We start from the raw sequence: 27,059 nt of genomic DNA, 5'->3' as shown, positions 1-27,059 counted from the left end.
TTACAAGGCCCTTGCACCACTTTTGCGTCAATTTCAACATCGGGAAAATAAAGTGAAAGTGGCTCAAACATGAGAGCGTATTTACAAGGCCCTTGCACCACTTTAGCATCACCTTTAACATGGGGAAAATAACGTGAAAGTGGCTCAAAGTCCTTCTAAATATGCCCCATGCTGGCTATAAAACTCTAGCAGTACATATCAAGTAACCTAAATGACTTCAAGAAACGTTTTTAAACACATCAACTAAGCAAATTATTCACCCAGATTCATGGGGAAGTGACTTAAAATGCCCTAACACATATGAGAGCGTATTTACAAGGCCTTTGCACCACTTTGCGTCACTTTTAACATGAGGAAAATAACATGAACGTGGCTCAAAGGCCTTGTAAATATGCCCCATGCTGGCTATGAAAGTCTAGCAGTACATATCAAGAAACCTAATTGACTTCAAGAAAGGTTTTTAAACACATCAAGTAAGCAATTTATTTTCCCTAAATCATGGGGCAAGTGACTTAAAATGCCCTAACACACATGGGGGCGTATTTACAAGGCCCTTGCACCACTTTTGCGTCACTATTAACATGGGGAAAATGACGTCAAAGTGACTCAAAGGCCTTGTAAATATGCCCCAAGCAGGCTATGAAACTCTAGCAGTACATATCTAGAAACCTAAATGACTTCAAGAAACGTTTTTAAACACATCAAGTAAGCACATTATTCACCCATATTCATGGGGAAGTGACTTAAAATGCCGTAACACACATGAGGGCATATGTTACAAGGCCCTTGCACCACTTTTGCGTCACTTTTAACATGGGGAAAATAACGTGAAAGTGTCTCAAACATGAGAGCGTATTTACAAGGCCCTTGCACCACTTTTGCGTCACTTTTAACTTGGGGAAAATAACATGAAAGTGGCTCAAAGTCCTTCTAAATATGCCCCATGCTGGCTATTAAACTCTAGCAGTACATATCAAGAAACCTAATTGACTTCAAGAAATGTTATTAAACACATCAAGTAAGCAAATTATTCACCCATATTCATGGGGAAGTGACTTAAAATGCCCTAACACACATGAGAGCATATTTACAAGGCCCTTGCACCACTTTTGCGTCAATTTCAACATCGGGAAAATAAAGTGAAAGTGGCTCAAACATGAGAGCGTATTTACAAGGCCCTTGCACCACTTTAGCATCACCTTTAACATGGGGAAAATAACGTGAAAGTGGCTCAAAGTCCTTCTAAATATGCCCCATGCTGGCTATGAAACTCTAACAGTACATATCAAGAAACCTAATTGACTTCAAGAAACGTTTTTAAACACATCAACTAAGCAAATTATTCACCCAGATTCATGGGGAAGTGGCTTAAAATGCTCTAACACACATGAGAGCGTATTTACAAGGCCTTTGCACCACTTTTGCGTCACTTTTAACATGGGGAAAATAAAGTGAAAGTGGCTCAAACATGAGAGCGTATTTACAAGGCCCTTGCACCACTTTAGCGTCACCTTTAACATGGGGAAAATAACATGAAAGTGGCTGAAAGTCCTTCGAAATATGCCCCATGCTGGCTATGAAACTGTAGCAGTACATATCAATTAACCTAAATGACTTCAAGAAACGTTTTTAAACACATCAACTAAGCAAATTATTCACCCAGATTCATGGGGAAGTGACTTAAAATGCCCTAACACACATGAGAGCGTATTTACAAGGCCCTTGCACCACTTTCGCGTCAATTTCAACATGGGGAAAATAAAGTGAAAGTGGCTCAAACATGAGAGCGTATTTACAAGGCCCTTGCACAACTTTAGCATCACTTTTAACATGGGGAAAATAACGTGAAAATGGCTCAAAGTCCTTCTAAATAAAACCTAATTGACTTCAAGAAACGTTTTTAAACACATCAACTAAGCAAATTATTCACCCAGATTCATGGGGAAGTGACTTAAAATGCCCTAACACACATAAGAGCATATTTACAAGGCCTTTGCACCACTTTTGCGTCACTTTTAACATGGGGAAAATAAAGTGAAAGTGGCTCAAACATGAGAGCGTATTTACAAGGCCCTTGCACCACTTTAGCGTCACCTTTAACATGGGGAAAATAACGTGAAAGTGGCTCAAAGTCCTTCTAAATATGCCCCATGCTGGCTATAAAACTCTAGCAGTACATATCAAGTAACCTAAATGACTTCAAGAAACGTTTTTAAACACATCAACTAAGCAAATTATTCACCCAGATTCATGGGGAAGTGACTTAAAATGCCCTAACACACATGAGAGCGAATTTACAAGGCCCTTGCACCACTTTTGCGTCACTTTTAACATGGGGAAAATAAAGTGGAAGTGGCTCAAACATGGGAGCGTATTTACAAGGCCCTTGCACCATTTTAGCGTCACCTTTAACATGGGGAAAATAACGTGAAAGTGGCTCAAAGCCCTTCAAAATATGCCCCATGCTGGCTATGAAACTCTAGCAGCACATATCAAGAAACCTAATTGACTTCAAGAAACGTTTTTAAACACATCAACTAAGCAAATTATTCACCCAGATTCCTGGGAAAGTGACTTAAAATGCCCTAACACACATGAGAGCGTATTTACAAGGCCTTTGCACCACTTTTGCGTCACTTTTAACATGGGGAAAATAAAGTGAAAGTGGCTCAAACATGAGAGCGTATTTCCAAGGCCCTTGCACCACTTTTGCGTCACTTTTAACATGGCTATGAAACTCAAAGAAACAAAATCTATTTGTAAAACACTTGACACAAAGCAACATTTTAAATACACAACTTTGTTCATAATTTTCTCCCTAAAGCATACTCTTCTCTATCTAAATTAAATGAATCTTTTCTCACCTTAGCAAATACTTTTTGAGTTTCAAAACAGTCTCAGACACACACCAATTTTTCTTTAGCAGAGCAAAGGGTATGCACTCCAGAGGCTGCAACCAACAAAGGCACAGAAAAGCTGTAATTCATCACACATATCTCTCATGTCACCCAATCAAAACTCTTCCCTCACTTTTTTCAAATCAACACCCTTCCCCCCTCTGCCCTTTCTGCCTTTTTTCCATAGCAACTACCTCCTGAAAGACCTCTCATGTTTACAAGTTCACACAACAATGTTTCAATTGAACTCTGAACTCTCAGTACACCTGCGTATCCAGTGCAATCTTTCTTAAAATGATTTTTTCTTAACCATTCAAATTACATCTTTCAAAGAACTCATCCATGCACCCTAACTTTCTGTTTTCAGCAATCAAAATCCAACAATCACTGCTACTGAATCATTAGCACTGAAACTCCACAGTTTTTTTCATTATAAACGCCTACTGTTTCAACTGCCATTTCATTCCCACACTTCATCTGACTGCAGCAGAACCTCCTCTCACCATGTTTTCTGTCTGGATAATTGGACATAGTTACATCCACTGGGCTCAAAGGTATGCTAATAACAGAAATTTACACAACCTCAATTTACCAAATGTGGAAATCAACTGGATTGGCCACAGAGGATTGAGATGCCACCAATTGATACCATTGGTGAAAACCTTTTTGCATTTGCCACACCCTGACCTGTTAATTGTTGTCATGATTCAGTGAGGATGTGCATCTATGACGACTGATTTTACATTAGAACTGCAACTCCCAGAATGCCTGGCGAAATGTGTTGGCCTCTCTCTCTTTCCCTTCTTCTACTTAGGCTTTCCTTTTCCTGTGCTCTGGTGCTTGTCACCTGTTTTTCAGTGAGAGTCCTGGTCTTGGAGGAAACACTCGTGTTTGAAGCCTGTGAGGAGAAAACGCTGCTTTCTCCTGTTTATGCGGTAGCGCATGACGCGCTGGATTCAAAACCGCGAAGATAACTTTCGTGTTGCTGAGGCGCGGACTGTTTGGAGGCGTTGCGCGATTCCGGAAGCGTGAGGAAACGCTTGTTTTTGCAGAAAGACTGTCGCGTGGACTTTCAGTAGTCGCGCAGGATTTCAAGACTTTGTAGTTAGTTTTGTAGCGCATGCCACGCTGGATTAGAGAGGTTCTGACTCGTGAGTTTAACGAGTGTGTAGCAGTCGCAACGGATACTGCTTCATGTGGACCCAGAATTATAAAGGACTCTCACTGGTGCAGATAAGTAGTATTGAAGGGTCTTAAATTGCAGCAAGAATTTATTCTCTGTTTTCAAGAGAATTGACATCTACTGCCATTATCGCTTTTTCTTTCTCTTTTCTTTATTTTTCCTTTTTGTGCCGTTTTGAGTATTGCCATCTGCAGCAGTGGTTACTGTAAGTTAGTCACTCACACATAGTTATCATTGTATGTTTACGTGTTGCGTGGTGTGTGGTGACGTGTGCTTTCTTCCTCTACAGGGTCCTTGATTAGGAAGAAGTGATTCTGATATCCTGATCTTTCAAGACCTGCTGATTTACACTGCTGCATCTTTATGTTTTATTTATCCACTTTTCCCCTTCCCCTTGTGTGATGCCCGTGGTGGAGTTGTATAATATCGCTCCTGCGGGGTATTGCATATAGGGGTAGTTGGAATCAAGCATCTTCATCGCTCCTGCTGTATCCTGCCTTTGAGAGGTTAGTTCACTCATGTTTTGGTTCTTGACAATTTTGCACTGTGGAGGAAATTTTTTGGGCACTTTGACTGGGGTAGGTCTGGAAATGCTTTTAAAGGACACCTTTGAGCAATTGATGGCACTTTTCCCTCACACTGCCTTGGTATATTCAAATATATGCCAAAGACAGAAATGGAGGTGGTCCAACCAATTTTGTCCACAAATTGAGAAATCGAGGAAGCATGTAAATAAGTCTGTTTCAGCTTACATGAGAGACCATGGAATGGGCTCCATCTACAACAATAACTTGCGTTACTACATGCAAGATATCTACAGAGGAGATGGAGTGCACTTCTCAGATGAGGGGAACAGAATTTTCATCCTGAATTTAAGACTATGTATTGGTACCTACTTATAAGTACCTAAATCTACCACAGACGCAAAAGCTCTTCTCAGAGCTACCCTAACTATGATCACTCTAAACAAATTTTAAATGTAACTTTTTTTTTTTATAATTTTCATGATTTACGCTTTCCGGAGCGCTACCCGGTTCGCGCACCGGACGCTAACCGCGCAAAAATTTTAATATTTATTTTTTTGGACATATATGTGTCTCCTCATCCACCCTCACAAAACCTAGGGGGTCAGGATATGTCTCCCTTGCCCCCTTTTACACAATCCCAGCAATGTTTAGCATCCATCTTGTGTCCAAATTAGACCTTAACGCAAGATGGCGGACTCCCGTTACGCTACCGGTAAGCTACCCGGTTCGCGTACCGGGTAGCGCTCCTACCGCGAAAAAAATCGAATTTTTTTTTTTTTAAAAATGTTATGCCCCGCGGGGCCCTTCAATAGGCCCCACATCAATCCTAGGGGGTCAGGAGGGGTCTACGTTGCCCCCTTTTATTCATTTCCCCCTTTGTTTATTTCCACCTCTTGTCTCTCGATCCTACCGAGAGACAAGATGGCGGCAGCACCGGACTGTTTAGAATGTTGACAGTCACCGGAGAGCCAATCCGCTTCTCCTCGCAAAGTTCCGTTTCGCGTCAGGTACGCGAACCGGGGCGCTAACCGGGACGCTGTCACAGATATATATATTTTTTGGAACGTTAATTTCTCAAAATCCACTGGAGCACATATCTTGAGACCTAGCAAAGGCACATCGGGCAAACAGTCTCTACAATTTTGCCAAGTTTCATAGAAATCCATTCAGCCGTTCGAGCTAAAAGTGAGTCCAACCGCCCTATGGAAATCTCAATGTTAAAAACACGTTTTGGGACCCCCCTTTTATCTCGGCCCCCGCTTGACGTAACGCCCCCAAACTATCAAGGGACGCTCAGAAACAAAATGTGCGATTTTCCTGAAAATTTCAGCCAATTCCGTCCATCAACAGGAAAGTTATTCAACATAGAATTTTCAGAAATCCCTATTCAAAAAAATCCTAACTATATATACCTACTGGCGACCGCCAGTAGGTAATATATATATATATGTATATATATATATTACCTACTGGCGGTCGCCAGTAGGTATATATAGTAAGGATTTTTTCTCTATGGGATTTTTGAAAATTCTATGTCTAATAACTTTGGCGTTTGTGGACGGAATTGGCTGAAATTTTCAGGCAAATGGAACATTTTGTTTCTGAGCAGCCCCTAAAAATTTGGGGGGGGTTTGTCAAGGGGGGGGCAGAGAAAAAAGGGGGGTCCCAAAACACGTTTTTCCCATGTTAATTTCCATAGGGCGGTTGGCCTCACTTTTAGCCCGAACGGCTGAATGGATTTGCATGAAACTTGGCAAAATTGTAGGGACTGTTAGCCCGATGTGCCTTTGCTAGGTCTCAATGTATGTGCTCCAGTGGATTTTCATAAATTAACGTTCAAAAAAATATATATATCTGTAACAGCGCTCCGGGTAGCGCTCCGGTTCGCGTACTTGACGCGTAACGGAACTTCGCGAAGCGAAGCTGATTGGCTCTCCGGTGTCTGTCAACATTCTAAACAGTCCGGAGCGGCCGCCATCTTGTCTCTCGGTATTATTGAGAGACAAGAGGAGGCCAAAACAAAGGGGGAAATGACCATAAGGGGGCATAGAAGATCCTCCCTGACCCCCTAGGTTTGATGTGGAGGCTTTAAAAGGGCCCCGCGGGGCAAAAAAAAATAAAAATCGTTTTTTTTGCGTGGGGAGCGCCCGGTACGGTTTTGTGCAATGGGCGGTGGTAATCTAAATGATGAGGGGGGGGGGCAGCGTTCAAAGCACATCAGCGTGCATAAACACGAAAATGTTTTTATCTACCACGTAACTGACTTATCTCTCTGAGATGCATTCCCTTGTGTTTCGGCAATGGTAGTCTGTTCATTACATAGATCGCCCGAGGGCGGTAGTACAGACCGCGCGTAGGAAAGGGTCAAAAGCCAGGGGTATAGGAGTACGTAACAAGCGAGCCATTTAATTGAAAAAACTAAACGTGACAAACGGTTGCAGGATCAGTGAAGGTTGATTTTATAATTGAAAGTATAACAGGATCAGTTACAATAAAATCGGCCATACGCACACCATGGGCGAGTATCATGGGTAACATTACTTCGAAGCTTTATTAATACAATAATCAATAATGAAAAATCAACATCAATAGGGTTGTCCGTATGCCCAGTCAGTACCCTTCCCCGCCCGCCAAGTGCACAAAGACCGTATACATCCCCCATAACGTCAAGGCTAAGTAACTAGAACGTCATAAGGAGTTGCAAGTCGCTCCCATACTGGCGCTATTTTGGTCGAGGCCAGGCAGGTCCAGAGTATAGTTCAATGTCTCCAATAAGTAGCGGCAGGACCAGAATCCCTTTCGGCAGTGCCGCAATAGCGGGCGCAACTCAGCTGGCCGAGTGAAGCGCTGGAGTGCAGCTGAGGAACCTCCACCTGGGGAGGTGGGGGAGGCTCGTTCGCGCCGGAATGAAATGCTTTGCATTTGTAGACTTCAGTTCGGCGAAGACCCAGCAGAATGTTATAAGTAAATGTCATGGCACGAAGTTCAGTGGGCGGTCTGTCATTGTGAAAGCCTCCATTAAGTTGAATGGCTGCAAGAGCCCCGATTACACCAGCAGCCCTGTTAATATGCCGAACTTGGAAACAGTTCCTCTGTTGGATTGTGATGGCTGCAGTGATGGTCTTGGGAAACTGCTTCCGAAAACTCTAAAGGCCACGAAAGCTTGCTATGCTGTTTCTTTTGAAATGCGGTGCTGGGTGATGGAAGTTATTGAAGAGTTGGCAGTGGTGTTTTTTGTAGATTTTGGACGCTCTGCCACAGTCCTGGCTTTACGAGCACTAGAAAACAAGTTAATTCGAACTTTCAATAGTACAGTAATCAATAATACATCAGAACTTAATATCAATAGGGATGTCCAAATGTTCAATCAGTACCCGTCCCCGCCCGCCATGTGCTCCAAAACTGCATACATATCTTGTGATATCAAGGCTGAGCAAGCAGTACACATCAAGGAGTTGCGAGTCTCATTTATACCGGCGCCATTTTGGGCGAGGCCGGGCAGGTCCAGAATATAGTCAAAATGTCTCCACCAACCAGCGGTCGGACCAGAACCCCTTTCAGCAGTCCAAAAAGTTCCGTTAAATGACAACAGAAGGGACAGGCAACAAGAAGCATCAGTCAAAGAGGGGAGGGCAAGTTCTTCCCTACCGGGTCACGTTGGGGCTCCACCGGAACTGATCGAATTGGTAGTCTACACTGTTTCTGGATGTTTCAGACTGAAGCTGGCGTCAGCATGAGAGCACCACCATCCCGTGGCTACGTTGTGGCTATTCTGCGAGCAATCATGGCAGTCGCTCCCCACCGGAAGCCTGCGGGAGTCGGGGGCCCCGGTGACTCTTGTAGAATCTTCAAGGCTGAGGGGACGCTTTCGGGAATGGGGCCCATGCCCTAGCAGTCAAGCGTCCGAGTTCCAGGGTTGCCCAGAGCCATCCTTGCAGGCCAGGCCCAAGTCTGTGGAGCCGTCCGCCATTTCGTGAACTCCGTGGCAGCCGCCTGTCGCTGTACCGCAAGAGTGGGTGCAATTCAGCCGGATGGCGGGTGAGGCGCTGTAGCCGCAAGAGCAGGCGAAACTCAACCGGCCGAGTGAGGCACTGTGCCGCAAGAGCGGGCGCAACTCAGCTGGCCGAGCGAGGCACTGTGCCGCAAGAGCGGGCGCAACTCAGCTGGCCGAGTGAAGCGCTGGGCTGCAGCTGAGGAACCTCCACCTGGGGAGGTGGGGGAGGCTCGTTCGCGCCGCCTCTCCCTCCCAGTGCACCCCACACCGTCTCCTGGCGCAGGTATATGTGATGGTCGGACCAGGCAATAAGAGGGGGGTCATCAGCAAGGCATTCACCCCCCCCACCCGTGGCTCGCTGGATGCCACCTCAGGGTGGACGAATGGGAAGGCCAGTACAACAACATCGTGGCCGTGGTGCTTCCGGGCCATCCACCCAACGACCTCTTCGGCCGATGGCTGCCAGCAAGGCCCCGCCCTATACGTGCCGGGGGCCTCGTCTTCCGGATGGGCGTAGCCGCGGACCTGCTGCACAAGGAGGGACAGGAACAGCGTCATGCATTTAGATCGATGTTGCAGCAGGCTGCCATGTAAATAGTTATTTAATAAAACGTTTTACCCTGTTACTTTGCTGGTGTGTGGTATATATTTATAATATTTGCATAGGGTTTGTCGTTATTTTGGGCGGGGTGGGCGGCGGAGCCGAGCTGTCTTGCAGACATCATGGCGTCGAGCTCGGTTCCTCTCACTAGTTTCATATTTCTCATGAGGGGTTGTTCCTAATGTTTCTATTTTAGCGAGGTCAAAAAGTGATCCCATCAGTGGCCTACTGATTTTGCTCGATTCCTTTTGTTTTTTCTAACGATTTTTATGTTATAGTTTGCTAGCACGATACAGCGGCTAGTCCGCATTTTATATATATGTCCTTTTTATTAGGGGTGTCCTCCGGTGGAGTCGGATGATCTACCTCTAATAAACGGTCCGGGTTGAACCAACTACCAACAAACGGGGCAGAGATAGGCATGACAGGTTACAAAGGGGACAAAAGTCTGCACTACCTATCCTTCACTATCCGCAAAGACTAAACAGAGTATTGCGACTCTGTGCTTATTTGTGAATAGAGAATCACCCAAAGAGAACCAATTCCGAACGATCATAGGCTATTGGCAGTGGGCAGAGAGGCCATGACACACAAAATGGCTGTCAATTACGTGCATGATGGGGCCTAAAAGGGACTAGATGGCGTGGCCACTGTTTCGCGACTTTCACTTTGCTTTCAACAGTGGCTGTGGTGAACATAAATGAACGCCGCTTATTAATACCTAATTTTAGTCATTTTCCACAAAAAAGCTTTTGATATTTGCTATTAAAAAACCATTGAAATTCACTGAAAAACCCATAGGTTATAGACCATATATAGTTAGGAATTAGCATTTACAAAACCTTATTTTACTCACACAAAACCATTGAAATTCCATATATAGTTAGTTGCACTAACTATATATCGCGCACCCGCAATCCACTGCTGATGATGTCACATATTACATCATTCATGGCATGGTCAGTGACATCACTGATGACATCACTGATGACATCTCATTTGACATCAATGACCACATCACTGATGATATCATTCATGTGACAATACAATGCATCTCCTCACATTTTAATATAACCTGTTACACCCAGTGTTAAATACAGAGTATAATTTTTGAAACCATTGACACACCAATACTAGTTACTACATACGCACTCACTGATTCCTACATCTACACACACATTCACTCATTCACCCATACAATCATTCATACATACAATCACTCATCTTTACAACACTATCATATGCACTCATACACCTATACAGACACTCATACTCTGCCACTCATCCATGGAGTTACTCACACACCTAGTCAGTCCTGTAAAGAATCAATCACACTTCCATTTTCTAATCTATACAGTTAAACATAGAGCACCTTACATTTTCAAACATTTACTAACACATACTTACTCTCTTATACAATCATTGATACAAGTACACATTGATCTGCACAGAGTCACACACCTCCCAGCCAGCCACACACACACTCAGTCTCCCATACAAATACTTGGGCAATCAATCAATAACCCATATAGTTACTCATATAGCTACTGATCAACACATGCAGCAGTTTACAGAACAACAGACATAATGATGCACAAATTAAGACAGTTTAGTCACTAACCCATGCACTCAGTGAGACACATTTAATCACTCACTCATACATTCAGTCATGCACCTACTAAATCCTTCGTCCAGACACTTATACATCCACTCATTCTTCAATATATAAGACATATTTTAACTTTACAGAAACATACAGTCACTGGATGTTGTCATCAGTGATGTCATCAGTGATGTCATTTGAGATGTCATCAGTGATGTCACTGACCATGTCATGAATGATGTAATATGTGACATCATCAGCAGTGGATTGCGGGTGCGCGATATATAGTTAGTGCAACTAACTATATATGGAATTTCAATGGTTTTGTGTGAGTAAAATAAGGTTTTTTAAATGCTAATTCCTAACTATATATGGTCTATAACCTATGGTTTTTTCAGTGAATTTACAAGGTTTTGTAAATGCTAATTCCTAACTATATATGGTCTATAACCTATGGTTTTTTCAGTGAATATATATATATATATATATAAATATATATATTTGCGCACACACAACATGTGTTTATACTTACCAGTAAAATACGTTTACAAATGCAACCTTGATCACACAAATGCCTTTACAAATCATGCTATTACAATGAAATTGGTGGTAAAGGCATATGCATGGTAAAGGTTTGTGTTGTAATTGTATATACATTGTAATGGTATGTGCATTGTAATGGTATGTGCATTGTAATTGCATGTGATGTAAAGCCATACAACCGTCACTGAGCAATGAACCCCCAAGGCCTAGACATTCATTTAGGGTCATTATGAATTCTGGGATTGTGGTTTTGGTTTACTTCAGTACAAATATTAAAACTGCTAGGTTAAAATGGTGAAGCCGGTAATAAATTAATCTAACAGGTAAACCATATTAAACAGATCAATTTACGGTACTTGAAATAGTCAAATTTGTTTCAGGAGTGCCGTGTCAAACTGTGGTCTTTGGACTCAAACTATAACAAAGAGAGCCTGTTACCACTGGTGTCCGGGGGCTTCACCTTACTGTGGGGTCCAAGACTGAGCATCAAGTGAACCCCTCTCCGAGAAACGAAGTCAGGCAGTCCGAGGTTTACTCAAGGAGAAGGTGTGGTATAAGAAAACAAGAACTCTTTAAAGCATAAAAAGTTAAATGATTGGCCACCCAGTGTTTTTACTTGAAAAATGAAAAGTACTTTAAACACAAACACACAACTCAGGACTGTACCCAAAAAACAGAGGAGCTGGAAAGATGCACCTAGTTATTCTCTTGGAGGGAGCGGGGTTGGTCCATGGGGGAATCAACCAATGAGGACAAAGGCTCTCACTGACTTAGGGGTATTGTGCTGATGCAGTGAATGTGCAGTAGGACAGTTGTGAACGAGGACAGTTGTGTAATAGGACAGAAGCTGATTAGGACTTGACCCCAGGCTCTCACTGTCCTCTCTGGATCTGTAGGTAACCCCCTTTTCCTTCTGGAATGGGCTGTGCCAGTGATGGAGTTGTAATGATGCCGGTGTCTGTGGAGGTCCCTTCTTGCACAGTCTCAGTTCACACTGTACCTTACTTGTAGTTCACTAGAGGGTGTTCACACTGGACTCGTCAGGGGGCGCCACTCCACTAGTGCACGTGCTCACACACAGCTCCTGGGGGCAGCCAGGTTGACACTGTCTCGGACCTACCTTGAGCACTTACCTCTGTGGGTGTCCAGACGCACATGCCTCCGGTCCTGGCGAGGCGACGAGAGAGCACAGTAGAAGTGGTGGGGAGAGAGGGGGCGAGAGAGAGAGTGCGAGAGAGTGGAGGGCAATGGGGGGAAGAGAGATAGTGTTAGAAATGGAGGGAGAGAGATATACTGTGAAGGGGAGATAGAGAAAGTGTGTGGGATAGAGAAAGGGTGAGAGAGGTAAACTGAGGGAAGGAGAGAGATAGAAGGTGGAGAGAGAGAGAAAGAAAGAGGTAGAGGGAAAGTGGTGGGAGAGTGAGTGTGATAGAGCCCTGATTGCCACCACGACAGCCACATCCTACTCGACAGAGGTCAATCGGCCGCCCTCATCCTTCTTGACCTCTCCACCGCCTTCAACACTGATTCCCACCACTAACTCATCAAGACTCCACCAGATTGGAATAAAAGGAGACACACTCCGATGGATGGCATCATTCCTCTCAGGACACACACAGAGAATCCGCTTCCCCCTTCACCTCAGAACCCAAGAGCACCATCTGTGGCATCCCTCAAGGCTCATCACTCAGCCCCACCCACTTCAACACCTACATGACACCTCTAGCCAACATTATCAGAAACAACATCAACATCATATCCTATGCCGATGACACCCAGCTCACACTCTCTCTGTCGGCAGACCCCACCAAGACCTACTTCCACAAGTGCATGACGAACATCGTAACCTGGAATAAGGACTACTGTTTTAAACTCAACACGGACAAAACCGAAGTGATGATCTTTGGCAACCGTACCTCCATCTGGAAGGACACCTGGTGGCCCACTGAACTCAGACCCAACCGCACACCAAAAATCCACACCCAAAACCTCGGCATCATCCTGGACAGCAAACTCACCATGAAACAATAGATCAACACAGGCTCCTCTGCCTGCGTCCACACTCTCTGCATGCGCCGAAGTATCTTCAAATGGCTTCCCATAAGCAAGAGGAAAACAGTCACGCAAGCCCGAATCACCAGCTGTATGGACTACAGCAATGCATTGTATGCTGGTACTACCACGAAACTAATGAGAACACTGCAGATGATACAGAATTCAGTGGCCTGACTGATCCTCAACCTGCCTAAATGGCAAACGCCTATAAAACCCTCCAAGACCAAGGACTAGTATCCATGAACCACTGCCTGAACTTGCCCCAACCATCTAGAAACCTATGATCCGCCTCCCTCGCATTGGCTTAGACATCAGCCATCGGCCACAGCCGAAGTGGTGGCCACTCCTCCCACCTCGCCACCAAGTCCTGGAACGCAGTCCCCTCCACTTCCGACATCACCCTCGATGACGGATGCCGTCCCTCTCCACTTTTTCCGTACATCACCCTCAATGACGGACGGCATCCCTCTCCACTTGAATACTTCATCCTCGCTGACGGACTTTAAGAAGAGACTCCAGACCTGGCTTTTTGACTGATCCCAACAACCTAAGTGCCTTGATTCCCTTGCGGGTGCTAAGCGGCGCTCTGCAAGTACAGATTGGTTGATTGATTGATTATAAGACGGAGGAGGTGGCGAGTGAATGTGAGAGAGAGAGAAAGAGTGTGGGTGGAGGATGAGAGAGAAAGAGAGGCACTGCTAGCAGTCAGTCTTCAGGACGAGTGACTGCTCAGATGAAGGTGCTGCATGTTTGAAGGTTGACCGGCTCCGACCGCCTGTGATGGGCTGAGGTGACCTGGGCCTTTCGCAGTTGCATTAAAAGGACACCTTGCTTATGACCTGGCCAGCTAGACCCTATGGACTAGCTAGGTTCTGCAGCCTTGGGATCATGGTAGCCCAGTTAAATGTATTGTGTTGTATCGCACACACCCATTTAATCCGGTTTGTTTTGTCTTTATATATGTAGCTGAGTGCTATATTCTTAGTTTTTAGGTAGTTTAGCGTACTAGTCAGGAATGAGGCTGCCTACCTCAGGTGTTAATTATATCTGTAGCAAGTGTACCTGGTCACATGAAGACCTGGATGTACAGCATTGAATTTATCAAATAATTTAACCACCAATAAAAAAACAATCTTATTATTCTCAACTACACAATTCATTTAATTGTTGTTACATTACTTTTTTTGACAAAACATGAAACGTAAATTGATTTCATCAACATCAAAATCATCAGAGACGAATAATAATACAATAAACATTGGCCTATTTTGCAAATTGATATAATCTCGTATCTTTATAATGCATGCCCAATGCATTTCGGGATGGATATCCCTTCTCCAGGGGCCACTGTAGAATTAGAAAATACTCTTATTAAGTCTATAATAATACTCAGGGCGGTCTCACAGTATCCATCACCCCTGATTGTGATTACTGTACTTCAAAAGTGTGAAAAGTGCACATTCACTTAGCTGTCCTTGTGTAAAAGGAAAGCGGACATAGGACACCCTCCACCAACTGCAAACAGGTGCTTTTGACAGGAAAAGAACTGTGCAACCTCGAAAGATTATGAAATGGTAAACCGTGATACTGTTTTCACGAAAAACAAGTGCACCCATTTTAAGTGTCTCATGACAACATGCGAAATGTAGAAATCATCCAGTGGGCAGAAAGCATCCCCCCACTAAATTCAGGAAAGGGCCACTTACTGATGAAGATACCGTGTATGAAAATGCTCTAACGGCTCCATACGCGACCTGCAAAACGGCAAATGTAAGTAACCTTCAACCTTAATTTTGAAAGAAGCTCTCTCCTAAATCAAATGTGAGTCTTTATGTTTAAATAAAATACCTCTGCTCCTGTTTTCTCAAAAGCAAACCTATGAAATTCTGTGTGTCCGATAAGTATACGATGAACAGACGCCGCTAAAGCTGCCAAATATTAGACAACAATCTCTATAAATCAATAACTTTTAGGGCATGTTCAGCCAAAAGGAAATATGTCTGTTCAAAAAGAAAGCAATTCTTTCCTCCGCTTTAATTTCCGACGTGTTAACGAACGGTCTGCTCTAAAGCAGCGATGAGAGTTCTTCCAGCTTGACACGCCTGAAGAACAGGCCTTTAAAGCTAATAGTATCTGAAAGAGGACTGTTGCGTGCAAAAGTCTTTCTATGCGACACCAATGTGGTCGCCATATTGGAGGTCCTCCTGTACTCATGAACTAATGATATGCAATGAGGTCCCCATATCATAAGATTGAAGCATGAGTTAGTAGGTCGCAAAGATTCCACAATAACTACTAAATAACCCCCGGGGAGCTTTAAGTGTGAAGCTTCCAACTGAGGTGATATTATGCTCAATGGTAAGCTCCTTCAGCTGATATGGATCCGATGTGTGCAAACTGAAGAGGGAACTATCTGCTAATACCGCGTGAAAGAATGCAACCGTTTGTGTGGCCGATAAAAGGTTTTGGGGGAATCACAACGTGCCAAGGTGAAACTAACAGCCTGATTCATGAAGCTAAATTGCGGGCGCAATAGCAGCGAAAATGCCATTGCGCCCGCAATTTCCCAAATCGGCATTCATGAAGAAAATAACCAAAGCGCTAACCAAAGATTGCGAATTCGCTAATATATTCTCAGACAGCCTGATTCATGAAGCTAAATTGCGGGCGCAATAGCAGCAAAAATGCCATTGCGCCCGCAATTTCCCAAATCGGCATTCATGAAGAAAATAACCAAAGCGCTAACCAAAGATTGCGAATTCGCTAATATATTCTCAGAATCCCTGTAGGTTTGCGCCAAAGCACGGAATTAGAGAATAAATTTAGCGAATCCGCAATACAAGCGCAATCGGAATTCATGAAAATTCTCTAATAGCGAAAAACCTCAAAATCTCCATTAGCGCCGCGCAAATTAAGGACAACCCAAAGCAGGTGGTAACCATAAAAGTGATTAGCGAAAATTTTGAAAAACAGTTGGCCAATCAGGAACAGGGAAAGGGCTGACCAAACACACATAAGGAGATGCAGCAGCAGCAGTTGGTGTCTCACAATGCCAGGAATGTACATGGTGGTCAGGCGGCGAAGGCTACAGCGAGCAGCACGGAGGAGACGCAGAATACAGGAGAGGATATTCCGCCAGCGGATCACCCTGCTGGGACAAACCAGGGAGCAGATCTATGCGAAGTACCGGCTAAATGGGGCCATGATAATTCAACTCATACACGACCTTGACCCCCTGATGCAGCACCCAACAAGGCGGACCAATGCTGTGCCTACACATGTACAGGTATTGTGTAGCCTGCACCTCCTGGGCCTATGGGAGCTTCCAGGGGATAGTAGCGGCTGCAGGGGGGATATCCCAGCCCACCATGTCACGCTGCCTCCGGAGTTTTGTTGACGCAATGCTCACCCAGCTACACCGACACATCAAATTCACCACCAGCCAACAGGAACTGGACTTGACAAAGTTAAACTTCTACAATGTGGCCCATTTCCCATCTGTGATAGGATGCATAGACTGCACCCACATTTCCATCTGCCCACCAGCTGCGACGGAGTACATGTACCGGAATCGGAAGTCATACCACTCCCTTAACATACAGATGGTCTGCAATGCCAAGACTATCATTACTGACATCGTGGCCCAGTACCCAGGGAGTACCCATGACTCTTTTATATTCCGGCACAGCGGCCTCCACACACGACTGGCCAGGGGAGAATTTGGGGAAGGACACCTACTTGGTAAGTACACATTGTGAACAATTACACATTGCAATGATGTAGCTGCGCAGCACAGGCACTCACCCTCTGCTCCTCTCATTCAGGTGACAGTGGCTATGCCCTCCGGGAATACCTCCTCACCCCATACCTCAACCCGGCTACACCACAGCAACGGCGGTACAATGTTTCTCACATACGGACAAGGAATTGTATCGAACGGACATTCGGCCTACTCAAGAGCCGGTTCCGCATACTGCACAAGACAGGTGGGGCCATGTACTACAGTCCTGATGTGTGCTGCCGCATTGTGGCTGTCTGCGCAATGTTACACAACATTGCAACCAAGCGCCGGATACCAGTAGAGATCTCTGGCAGTGAGTCTGAAGGGGACGACCGTCCACCAGCACATGTGCGTCATGCACGCGGGGAGAACCCTGCTGAAGGACACAGACGGCACAACCACATCACTATGAACAGTTTCTGAAGCCCACAATCCACTCACCCAACAATCACTCCTGCATGGCAATGTAAATAATGACAGGAGGCCCATGTATGTTGCATGAATAAATATTATTGTTAAATCCACAATAATAACGTAATGTCTACATTCATAATATTGCAGCAGTATTGCGCCATACTGCTCCTAACTAGCCACTGGACATGCTTGTATCATCAGCATTATCTAGGAAAATGTTCTAGTAACTCAATTGCGCCTCCGGCGCGCAGCCCCCAAACGACGCTCTGGCTCTTCCTCTGGGACGGCACGTGTCCCTGCAGTGGGCCTGGTGCTGCGGCGTAACACGCCAACCATTGAGGCAGACAGGCTGCTGACACTGGAGGCGCACTCACTGGTGTCGTCCCTCCCCACATTGCCTTCACCAGTAGGATGGAGTGCCAGTACGGCAGTGGTGACCTGCTCCAGCACCCGTCCAACATCCTCGACACATTGTATTAGCTGCTGCTGCTGCGCCAGGCACCGTCGTGAGAGCTGGGAGGTGGCATTCCCCATTATGTAGTTTGAGCGGGTGTAGGCTGTCAGGCGCGTAAGGAGCTGCCGGTGGCGTCGGCGGGCGGAGTTGCGCTGCGATATGAGTGCAGCAGTGTTGGCCTCCATGGCTGCCGTCATGCGCTCAATCCTATCACCCACATTGGCCACATTGCGGCCAATTTTGTGTAGCTGCAGCTGAATGGCCCCTTGCCGTCGTGCCTGCTGTTGGTGAATGCGTAGCATCCGGCGCTCAGTGCTCATGCCTGGCATGCGCACAGCCATCCCCCTCCTGCCGCTGTGTGATGTGTCATGGTGGCGAGCCCTGACATGCCTGCTCTGCTGGCTGCCCACAGTGGGTGTGTGCACAGTCACCACAGTTGATGCACCAGAAGTAGATGGTGCGCTGGTGGTGGAGTTGTGGTTGGCAAAGGTGCAGCACCTGATGGTGCTGAAGCTGTTGGTCTTGCCCTGCCTGCAGGGTTAGGTGCTGCCGATGATGGTGCTGGTGCTGTTGGTGTTGCCCTGCCTGCAGGGTTAGGTGGTGCGCCGGATGGTGCTGGCGCTGTTTGTCTTGCCCTGGCTGCAGGGTTAGGTGCGGCGCCGGATGGTGCTGGCGCTGTTTGTCTTGCCCTGGCTGCAGGGTTAGGTCTGCGCCGGATGGTGCTGGTGCTGTTTGTCTTGCCCTGGCTGCAGGGTTAGGTGCTGCCAATGATGGTGCTGGAGCTGTTGGTGTTGGCCTGGCTGCAGGGTTAGGTGCTGCCAATGATGGTGCTGGAGCTGTTGGTGTTGGCCTGGCTGCGGTGTGTGGTGCTACGCCTGATGGTGCAGGAGGTGTTGGTGTTGGCACCTCCTCCGCATCCTCTTCTGACTCATCGATCTGCAGCATGTCGCTGTCGCTGCTGTAGTCGCCGCCACCTGTGAGGGGAATTGGACTTAGATACATGCTATTAATGTGTCACACGTACAGTTGCTACATGCATGCTGGTTGACTTTCCCTGCCTGGCTTAGCGATAGCTTATTTTGGGATACGTGAGGCTGCATTGGGGTTCTTTTACATTATGGGCAGACTACATGTCCGACATTGCTTGTGGCCGTGATCTCATGTGCATTGTTTGTATGACTTGGAATGTATATGGGAGGCTATAGGGCCATGACCATTAGTAGGGGACAGGGTCGTAGTCGCATGCCACTTACCTTGGCTGTCTTGGCTGGGTCGGGATGAGTCCAGGTTGGTGACACCTATGCACGCCTCTGTCTCAAGGGTGTCCTCCACGCGGTCCTCCATGGGGGTATTGGGAGGGACAGTAGGTTCTCCGCCCCCAGTACCAGATGTCTCGCCCAGCCTCTCTGCTACCCTCTCCTTGGCACGACCTCGGAGGTCGTACCACCTCTTCTTGAGCTCGTCCAGTGACCTGTGTGTCACGCCCACAGCGTTCACTTTGGCTGAGATTCCTAGCCAGATGCGACGTCTCTCCATCTCTGGCACCCTCCGGGAGTCCTTTCCAAAGAGTTTTGCGTGGTTTTCAACCACTCCCTCGATGAGCTGCTCCAACTCCTGCTCGGAAAACTTGAGCTTTCTCTTGCGCCCGGTGTCACTGGGCCCTGGTGCAGACTCCTCTGACATTGCTACTGTCGCTAATGGGTGAATTGCGCAACTTTGGAGGTGTCCCGGTAGGAGCTCTCTGTTTAGCTGCAGCCTCGCGATCAGAATGGGGGTGGGAACTGCCTGCTTCCTGGTTGTGATGTCATCACGGCGCTCGAAAAGCGACTTCCCGTTGGTGCGATCTCGCTACTGGCGAGATGTTGCTAATGGGGATTTGCGTGGTGCTAAATAGAGACGGAATATCTGGGTAATAGCGAATTCTCGGCGATTTTATTTTCTCGCTATCGATTTTTGCGCCCGTGTGCGAATCGCTTTAATTACTCGCTAACTATGATGAATTCCGATCTGCGCCTTTCCATTAGCGATTCGCTGTGAATCGCTAGTTGAGAGTCGCAGTTTCCTTTCTTGATGAATCAGGCTGTAAGTGATCTAAACCAGACAAAGTATTGAAAACAAAGACAAGATTTGTTGCTTTGAGTGTTAAATGTCACTAAGTGCCTCATGAGGTGAAATGTGCCAAACAGATTTTCATTTTTCTTGAACATGAAAATAAAACTGAACATGAACAATATCACACTGTACTAGATGCAACTGACCATCTGTATTATCCAACCGCTTAGTTTGATGTTCAAGCAATGATAATTGTGACACTTGTTGCTTATTAACTTTACAAATGGAATTCTACTGTTCATAAGAAACAGCTCATGTTGATGTTATCATTCAATACAACAAGGAGTCATTGTGTTGAATTTTTTCATCTAACAAATTTCCCTTTGTGACAAAAACTTTGAATTTTCTTTATCGCTGCTGACTGAAAAGGTTTCTAAAATAAAGTCCGAGCTGAGCTATGTTATGTTTATGTTCTAGCCAGTGACTTACCAAGTTGGAATTTGTGTTTTTGCATATCATGCTTTTGTGTTCTGTTACTCTTGTGGTATGGATTTAAACCACTGTTAGTGACCTATCACTAACAGTGGTTTAAATCCATACCACTGAGATGTTTCACTTTTTAACCCTGCCAGTTAGTACACGGGAATAAAGGTTATTGTGTTCTAACTAGGTAGTTTTAAATTCACACCCACCCTTCCACATACAGCGCTGCACTTACCTCACTCAACCCCTACAGCACACATATGGGACCACCATCCTACATCATTATACCCTGAAAACATCTCTGAGCTCCTTCCTTAAGACTCCCGAAGTAGTAGCTCCCAGTGGCAACTAGGGTTTTACCACTGGTAAGGAGGCCCCATATGATGAAGCATGTCACCCTCGGGTGAGTGAGGGGTCTTATCCTTAAGGGATGCCTTCCCCTGTGTCACAACACTAGTTAGGAGTTGGGAGAGTAATATGGGTTTTTCTCCAGCTTCACTTCACTCTTGCATATAAATTCAAAATCAAAAGACTTAGGTGTATCTTGTGTTTTGCATTGTCAACAGACCCTGTTTTCTGATGATCCAGGCAACACCCTAGGCTCCCACATTACTTAAGAGGAATGGGTGTCCCAATTTCAATCCATGTTTAAGGGTTCCCTAGGTCCCCACGATCAGTCACCCCGGGCAATTAACACCGACCATCTGGTCTTTGAGTTAACAGAGGTAGAGGCGGGTATTGCGGGCCTAACTAGTAATAAGGCTCCCAGACCTAAAAGAATTACGCCGGCTCTTTACAAATCGGATCCATCCTTCTGGGCACCGATCCTTGCAGCTGTATTGAATGCAGCTGCCAGGGACGGTAGCCCTGAAACCTGGGCTATCTCTACCATCGTGCCAGTTTTCAAAAAGGGGCACCGAAATAGCACGCACTGCTACCGACCCATTTTTCTCATTGACTCTGTAGTTAAGGTGGTGGGAGGGGTCCTATTGCAAAGATTATCATTATGGGCATAGGAGCACAATATCATCGCTGACACTCAATACGGGTTTCGTGCTGGGAGGTCTACGGTGGCCCAATGTTTAAATCTTTCTTTGATCCTTGGCAAGTACACGGTGGCCCGCCCAGGTACGATCTACATGGCCTTCATGGACCTATCCTCGGCGTTTGACCGTGTAAATCGGTGTCAAATTGTGGCAGTCCATGAGGGCCATGGGGGTGGAGGCCCCTATTGTGGACTTTCTAATGGATCTGCATAGGGACACCAAGGCAAACATTAGATATGCACAGGATCTTCAGGTTTCCAAGGAATTTAATATTGAAAGAGGGGTGAGGCAGGGTTGCATTTTGGCACCCTTCAGTTTAACCTATATATTAACGATCTTGGAGGAGCCCTGGTATTCACGGGGACGATTTTCCGCATGTGGGTCGCCGGAGTCTTCCCGTCCTCCTATATGCGGATGACGCTGTCCTGATAGGGAGAACTGCTAGAGGGCTCCAATCGCTATTAGATGCATTCCTAAACTTCATAGGGTCCCGTGATCTAATGATAAATAATGCAAAATCTTATGTCCTGCAGGTAGGGGCTCGTCCCACGAAAAAGTACCTCTTCTCCGTAGGTCCTGCAAAGGTCCCCGTAACGCCAGTTTTCTCATATCTGGGGGTCCTGTTGGAGGATCGTTTGAAATGGGGGGCGCTCATTCAAAAGAAAAAGGGGAGGTCAATCAAATAACTGCTCCTATTTACAGCTTTGCTGCAAAGATGGGCAAGCGCCCAATTGCAGCCATGGTGAAAATTTATCAAGCAAAGGGTGTGTCAACCGCATGTTATGGTAGCGAAGTTTGGTGGTATACCACAGCGGATGCGCTGCAGGTGGCTGAGAACAACTTTTTAAAGTGATTGCTGGGAATGCCAACCGGTTTGTCAAACCTGATAGCCCACGAAGAACTAGGGGCTCCTTTTTTATGTGATACCCTTGCCTTGCGTCCCTTGGTGTTTTGGCTCAAGTGTTGGCCAAACAAGGAGCTAAAGCTTTCCCAGCAGATCATAGCGGATTGCATGACCCTGGAACATATGTCCAGAATTCCATGGCTGAAGTATGTCAGAGGTCGCTTTATAGAGATGGGTCACCCTGAACTCTTTCTAAAACCCCCAACTATAACAAACAAGCATTGGCATAGCCAATAGGTCTCGCCTTTGGGGTCATATAAGTCTTTGGCCACGCAACAGATGATTTTATTGCACCAAGGATATTGTGCTGGATAACTAAATACTTATAAGGTCCCAAAGGCGAGACCTATTGGCTATGCCAATGCTATTTTTAGTAGGGCGCATCTTGAAGCACATGACAGTCACCTACCAAATTATCTCCAGGGCCCTTAAATCAAGGAGTTCAAAGGGGAGGTTAACGATGTGGGAGCTGGCCGGTTCCATGCTGTCCTTAATTTGCGCCTCCTTGCTTAAATATTCACCCCTTTGTGAGCCGGCCGAGTTCCCAGGATACTTCACTGCTCGCTCCGCAGGATTAACTGCAGCAGAGTGAGCCCGCCCTGATATCAGCTGGCTCTCTGTCACCCCTCCTCCCACGAAGGACAGTTTATGGGAACAGCCGCTTCTGCCGAAAACGTAAAGCTCACAAAGAACATTTGGGGTGAGGCCCTCCAGCTGCGATCGCTGGGGCGTAGCTTACGGGCACATGCATCATTGTCAATTGCATTCGCAAACGATGCGAATCGCAATTTTCGGCCGTTTGCGAATGCAATTGACAAAATTGCGATGCATCATGTTTTTCGCAATTTTAGGAATCGCAATCATGTTGCATTCGAGAAAACTTTTAAAAATGCACAAAATGTGCATTTTTGAAAGTTTCATTTTACACACATGCATGCCCTTGGGGCATGTGTGTGTGAAAAATGCACTTAAAGTTATATTTCAGGGGTGCAGGGGGGGGTCCTTTGGACCCCCCCCTGCACCCTTGAAATTGCATTCTCAATTTGCGATTCGCAAAATGCGAATCGCAAATTGAGAATGACTTCCTATTCATTCCTATAGGAATCAATGGGAAGGGATTCCTTAATTGCGATTCGCAAATTGTGAATCGCAATTAAGGAAACTTAAGGAATCACAAAACAAATTGCGATTTCTTGATGCATAGCCGTTTGCGATTTCTTAATTGCGATTCCTTAATTTTTGCAATTAAGAAATCGCAAATGGCAACAATGATGCATGTGGCCGTTAGTCCCTAAAATTTGGAGGGTGTGAACATCGGGGGGGGGCTTATTTACAAGCCTCTTGTGTCACGGCTGCTACTCCTCAGGGTCGGAATGATGCTCAAATGGGGTCCACCTCCAGACGTCCCTGCACTCTGACTATCTAATACCTCCAGAGCGCAAAGGCAGTCAGGCGAGGGAAAAGGTAGGGATAGGAACAGCAGGGATAGGGACCTGTAACGAAAAAGGGGACACGTTAGTCCACAACTCACTAACTTCCTTGTCCTATCTCAAAAGGCCTTTAAAAGACCCTCACCTGATAATGCTCAGGAGGCGACCCTTCCCTCTGCTGAATTCCTTCTCTGGCTGAAGAAAACGAAATAACAATTAGGGTCCTCCTACATACTCTGTATGTCATGTGCGTCATTCACCATTTCTCATAACCCACATTCACTCACCAGGTGCCAAGAGAAGGGTACTGAAAGGTATTCTTGATCGTACTAATGGTAGATCGATCTCTCTCCAAGTTCCTGATCAGTCGATAAGACAGCAAATCACTGTTCCTCATAAATGATAGCAAAATCAAACTTAAATGTAGCCAGCCGGCTCTTCCTGCGTGAAGGGAAAATCAGAGCAAGAACAAGTACCGAAAATCAGGAGGGTGCAATCCAAACGGCTCCTGTACGATGCTCTCAACCGAGAGTACTGTAATTAGTCACAGTGTAATGTGGAGGGTGCAATCCTAGCGTCTCCACAAGAACACCCAAAAGAAGAACTGAAAAAGACAGAAGAGCGCGGAGGGTGAAAACCAGCGTCTCACGTGCCTACAATTAAACACAGCACCAGCCGGTGTCTGCAACGCGGTTTCTGGCCGCGTCCCGTGAGAGAAGCGGAGGGGGCAATCCGGGCGTCTCCGGAGTCTCTCACCGTCCAGGATAAGACATTGCCGCAAGGACGCGGAGGGGGCAATCCAAGCGTCTCACGCGCCTCACGGGAAAACCACCAGACAGCACCAGCCGGTTGCTGTCATCAAACGTCGAATCCTCTTACTCGACACAACTTGCTCCGCAGCCACAGAGCAAACGAACCACACCTCCCCAGCAGCTCCGCGGGGACAGGGCATCCGCAACCTACAGAGTTAATTGGAAAAATCACAAGCACCAATTGCAGGCACCCATAGGACTTTATGCCTTCTGAAAACCGTCCCACAACTCGCAAGGCATTCTGGGAGATGTAGTCTATCCTCTAGGCAAGCACCATAGTCAGACCCTGACAGTACGCCCCCCTTCCCTGTGCCTCCTAGCGCCTGGCTTCCGCGGGTTGCGGACGTAGAACGAGCGGATCAACCGCGGGGCGTGGACATCCTGGCTAGGCTCCCACGAGTCGTCCTCAGAGCCATAGCCCTTCCAGGATATGAGAAACCGCAGCTTCATCAGGCGAAACTTCGAGTCCAAGATGCGTCGGACCTCGAATTCCAGTTGTCCATCCCTCAGCACCGGCGGGCGGCCTTGCGTCGCATCGAACCAGCTGGCTTCAAGAAGCTGCTATGAAACACCGGGTGAATCCTCATAGACACAGGCAGCTTCAGCTTGTATGCCACTGGATTGATCTTCTTGATGATTGAGTAGGGACCGATGTACCGGCGATGAAAAATACTACGGTATCGGAATCGAATGTTCTTTGTGGACAACCAGACCTTGTCCCCTATCTCATACAGAGGACTCTCCTGCCGGTGTTTGTCCGCCCATTTTTTGTACGAAGTTTTTGCTTGGACAAGGGTCTTTTGAATCCATTGATGTGTTTCTAACAGAGCCTTCACATGCGCTGCCACAGTGGGATGATTCTGGACTTTTCCCGGTATGGTCAAAGGCAGAGTGTTAGCATGAAAGCCTGTATTGGCCTTGAAATGAGTTTCTCCTATTGCACTATGCCATGCGTTGTTGTATGACAGCTCCGCCAACCAGAGAAGAGAGACCCATGAGCGACTTGCTTCTTCCGAATAACCTCAGATATTGTTTGAGCGTTTGATTTAGTCGCTCAGTCTGTCCGTCCGTCTGAGCATGAAAACTGGTAGAAAGAGCATCTTCCACCCTCAATGCCTTGCACCACATGTGCCAAAACCTGGCCATGAACTGCAGTCCCCTGTCCGAGACAATCACCCGTGGGATGCCATGAATCCGTACCACTTGTATTAAAAGCAACTGAGCAGTCTGACTGGCAGTAGGAAGGGTTTTGCATGGTATGAAGTGCCCCATTTTTATCAGGCTGTCCACCACTACCATGATCGCATTATTCCCTTGGTCCATGGGCAACCCCACGATGAAATCCAGACTAACTGTATGCCAAGGATGGGATGGAGTGGGCAACGGTCTGAGCTTCCCACGACTCATGGAATGATCCCCTTTCGCCCTCGCACAGGTGTCACAATGTCCTATCCACATTTCTACGTCTTTTGTCAGTGTTTCCCACCAAAAATGATGCTTTACAAGATGGACAGTTTTCTTAATTCCGGGATATCCCGCCAACACTTCCCCATGACACCAGTTGAATGCCTGAAGCCGCAGATCATGGGAGGGTAGAAACAATTTCCCACCATGCAAGGGCACTCCATGTTGGATGGTTCGGAGACAATTCTGGCTTGCCCATTTCTGCCATTGGACCTGGTTTCTGTCTTTCTGGACCTGTTCAATAAAACGATCAGCTGTTATCAGGCACACCACCTTTTCAGGTGCGATAATCGCTCTTGTTTGTTCCTTTGCTGGCACCAGGTCTCCCCCTTGTCTGGAGAGAGAATCTGCTTTCTTATTTTCTGATCCGGGACGGAAAGTGACGATAAAATTGTACTCCGCGAAAAACAACATCCACCTCATTTGTCGTTGGGATAGGTGGCGAGCAGTTTTCATAAACTGCAGGTTTCTATGGTCAGAGTACACTGTTATAGGATGTTGTGATCCCCACAGGTAATGTCTCCATTCCTGGAATGCTCGTTTTATGGCTAGCAGTTCCTTTTCGGATATTGTGTAATTGGCCTCAGCAGAGTTTAGTTTCCTGGACAGAAAGGCAACCGGGTGCAACTGACCTGTCTCCCTGTCTCTTTGTGATAAAACAGCCCCCACTGCTGAATCAGAGGCATCCGCCTCTACTATGAAGGGCAGGTCCAATTGAGGATGTTTCAAGATCGGGCAGTAACAAATGCCTTCTTCAGTAACTCAAAGGCCTCCATGGCTTCGGTATTCCATTGGAAAGGAACCCCTTTCTCAGCA

This window comes from Lissotriton helveticus, chromosome 5_1 (genome assembly GCF_964261635.1).
Source record: "Lissotriton helveticus chromosome 5_1, aLisHel1.1, whole genome shotgun sequence".
Taxonomy (NCBI): domain Eukaryota; kingdom Metazoa; phylum Chordata; class Amphibia; order Caudata; family Salamandridae; genus Lissotriton; species Lissotriton helveticus.
The sequence above is the reverse complement of the archived record's forward strand: the minus strand, read 5'-3'. Positions refer to the sequence as shown.